The sequence below is a fragment of the Branchiostoma lanceolatum genome, chromosome 18 (genome assembly GCF_035083965.1).
Source record: "Branchiostoma lanceolatum isolate klBraLanc5 chromosome 18, klBraLanc5.hap2, whole genome shotgun sequence".
NCBI classification, from domain to species: Eukaryota; Metazoa; Chordata; class Leptocardii; order Amphioxiformes; family Branchiostomatidae; genus Branchiostoma; species Branchiostoma lanceolatum.
The window spans coordinates 13,063,865-13,068,034 of record NC_089739.1 but is presented as its reverse complement, the minus strand read 5'-3'; positions in this window follow the sequence as shown (position 1 = coordinate 13,068,034).

Here is a 4,170-nt window from a genome sequence, read left to right as displayed (position 1 = left end):
AAGCTTTTGATATATTGATATAAATTTAGCCGCTAAATCTATACACAAAGTAAAGCGCTTAAGCCCCTGTCACAAATAAGAAATACAGCTCGGCCGACCTATTGGCGAGCTTCACACGTCAGGCGAGCTTGAAATGTGCATTTTTGGCCGAAGTACGTCCAACGTCTTGTCGATTACGCGGGCTTCAGGCGATTTTCACAAATCAAAGTTGATCCAAATATTGGCCTTTTACCAGGTTAGTCGATTCTGACTTCGTCCATGTCCAAGAGATGGTACCATCTCATTGGGGATTTTTAGTTTTTAGTGTTCAACGAACGTCACCCAAGATTTTCATTGGAAAATGCGGTCGATGCTCGGGCGATTTTGACATTCGGCGAGGTATGGGCAATCTACAAATTCGGCCGACGCTCGCATGAATTGTGACGCTGGCTTTACCAACAAGCTTTCGACCTGTCCTGAGTCCCGGACCTTCTCAAGTTGATTTGACCCGAAGCCTACATCACTTGACCTGAGCAGAAGTGTGACATCAGCAACAGGACAAAGGTGCCAGGTAGTTAGTATCGCCCCCCGTCTCTGTTGAAAGTTAAACTGTGATTTGAGACCTTTTGGTGAAGCTTTTTTAAAGCTTTTGTGACGTATCAGGGGTGGAAAGTTGTCGTTTCACAGCTTGAAAGTTCATTTGTGTTCTTAGAAATAATTCTGAAGCAGAGTAGAACTGTACTTTGAAATTCCAAGGCAAAACTTGGACTTACCCAACTGAAGTCTTTGTCAAGGAATGCGCAATCCACTGCTTCTGGCCATGAGAAGTCATGTTATGCAGTTAGAACATGTGACTCAGTGAGCAGTGGATCATAAGTTTGGGGGTACCATAAAATCTTTGCCACCTACGAAGTGTGATCAATAAGTTCTCGGCCTCACCCAGAGGTAAGGTTCACAACTCAAATACCGGGGCATAATTATGAAGTATGACATCTTTTAGCAATATCCACCAAACTTCAAATTATTGTGGCCAATACTTTTTAGTCAACGTCAATTTGAAAACTTGTAGGGAAGTGACAATAAAAACAAGGTTGAACTGTGATCAGAGCTGTGCGGGTCGAGTTTCTCATGCCATGAATCGGCAAAAAATATTCGACGACATTGTCAAAATCTTTGATGAAGATTCCCTTCTTATTTCAACTAGAAAGAAGTGGGTATCTGACTTAAAGCAGAGCAAGCTGACTTGCACATCTCAGGTCGCAGCTCAATTGTCCATGTTTTTGTCCTTCTACCTCACCTAACATTACTGGGTGTTGTCAGCAAAGTAATGATCACAATAATTTGAATTTTGGTAGACATTCATAAAAGACTTCATACCGTAAAATTATACCCAAAAATTTGAGTTGTCCACGTTATTTCTGGGCGAGGCCAATTACTTATTGATCACTCCTCGTATAATCCACTGCTCTTTTTGTGAATTGGAGATGAGCCCTGAACAGTATGAATATTGAAAAAAAGCTTTATAATGATGCAACAGAAAGTACAGCGACTATTGTACAGTCAACTTACTCAACTACAAACTATAAAATAGCAATGCAAAAGGAATACATTGTATTAAGATCATACTTTCTAAACAATAATGGAAAACATATTATGTAAATCTGATATGACTATGATTATGTTGCATATTATTATTATTCCAAAAGGACAAATTAACAGTGAAGTTTGAAAATCCAAGTAGTATTATTACATGTAGATATCGAATGTCTCAATCTATTGTTTTAAAATTAACTTAAAGCTTTTATGTCAATATGGATGTACTCAAGGATAACAGGCTGTTCAAGAACGCTATTGTATTGCAGCTATATGGTTTATGAAAATATATTCCGAACACAAAATACGCTTAAGAATCTTTCTATTTGCGTGTATGTGTGTGTGTATGTATTTAATTAATACGTACATATCCTATATAGTGGACAGGCACAACCCTATCCAAGACAAATCAAGTTACCTACCACAATACGAGATATAACTTTGTAAAGCATACATTTTTAAAGGTGTAAAACGTTTATCATTATTCAGTTCTGAAGCATATTGTTGTATAGTTCTTATCAGGATAATTAAGTTTGTGTGGTGTAACGGCAGGGTTTTCAGCCCCGAACCCAGTGGTCCCGGGTTCGAATCCCCTGACGCCCTTGGAAAAAAGGCACTTTACACGACTTTCCTCACTCCACCCAGGTGTAAAAACGGGTACATTGTATATCTAAAAACTTCAAACCCCTTTGCGATTCTTTTGTGATTTCCCCATTCCTGCAAAGGTCGAAATTTGGCAATTTGACGGTCTTCTTTGTCACTTTTCTGGATACGGCCGAAAGCGGTACTGCAGATAAGGCTCCAATAGGGTATATACTCCCGTCTTATAAGGTGCGAAAATATCTAAGGCATTGCGCGTAGACTATTTAAAAACTCGACCAAACAGGTCTAAAAGTCTTCAAATACATGTAGGATGACATGTAAGACTTTTGAAATCACGCGTCTCCATTCAGGACCGATTTTTAGATACGGGGATGGAGCTCATATCACGCCTATCGAAGTGCCTCCTATATTCATATATATTTCAAGTTTAGTCCATAATTAGTGGGTTAAGGGAATATGTGAACTGCATCCACTTTCCCTAAATTAACTTGGCCTTGTTAACTAAAACTCAAATTCACCCGCTGTTATGAATAAAATGACAGAGAACTGGACATATCAGACCACAGAATGACAAAAGCCTTCAAACTATACGTTAGTTGTACACACATGCTTGCTTAAAGACACCCCGAACATTTTATGAGGCTTGAAAACTGGAAATATTCTAGTTCCTGTATTCTTGATGAAATTGACATTAAATGCCACTGTTTACCACATTTGCGTGCAGATTTCTTATCAAAAGTGCGGCACAAAAATAAGATACATGGTGATCTTTTAGTTTCACGCGCCTAGTGTAAATAGACCGATACCATAGCCCCGCCCACCTCCGTCAAAACGCAAAATTAAAACATGAAAATGTAAATATTTGACGGACATGCAGTCACTCTCTCATTGGGTGAACCACTAATTGTGATGGGCAGTCAGGATCAGTCTACTTGGGCTTGGATTTTCTATCACTGTATCAGTTCTCACCACACAATGACATCGTATCTTTGCTCCTTTAATGGTATAGTGTTATTATCTTCGCCGAGTACTATAGTACTCGGGGTAGATTATGTTTTTGGTTGAGCCAGCTGTTTGGTGGGTCTGTATGTATGTCAAGAGCATAACTCAAGAAACCTTTGATGAATCTTTATGATTTTTGGTAGGTGTGTAGTGGTTGTGCAAAGGAAGGTCAAGTTCAAAAATGGTTTACCTTGCGTTTTTCAACAGTACTGCAGCGGACTTTTAATTTTTGTGCGTTTGTATGTAGGCAAAAAAAGTGACGGAAACGTTGATGGATCTTCATGATTTTTTGCAGGTGTGTAGATGTTGTGGAAACAGAGATCAAGTTCATAAATGGTTCTCCTGGCATTTTCCGTCGGTACTGCAGCGGGCTTTGTGTGGATGTGTAATTCTTGTGGACAACATAACTCAAGAAGCTGTTGATGGATCTGTATGATAATTAGTGGATGGGTAGGGTCAACGGAAATGAAGGTCAAGTTCGATAATGGGCCTTCTAGCGAGTACCTAAGGTACTGCAGCGGAGCTTCAAAATTTAGTGGCATATTTTCTGAAAGTGCTTTGGTCATGATATTTGTGTGGTAGATAGTTCATGCCACAAGAAGTAAGTTCTGTAAGTTTGGGCCCCATAGCGGCTTGTTTAGAACTGCAGTGGGTGTTTTTGTTTTGACATTCGGACACGTATTACTTGAGAAGGGGTGAAGAGATTGTCGTGAAGCTTTGTATGTAGAGAGCTCAGATGGTGCTTTACACAATCGATGTCTAATTATAGAAAATAGGAGCTAATCTGCATAATTAGTAAGGATAATTGTAAATCCATTACATTCCATAATGGGGCGTGTGACAGTGTTCCCGAAACAGGCCAGCAGAAGGCCTTGCCTAGAAGTGTACATAAACAGATGGTGTACATAAATAAACAAATGGGGCAGTCTCACTACAATTCAAGCAGATGTGTTGGTCCGGTTGGTTTTTAACGTGTTCAGTAAAGGCATTTTT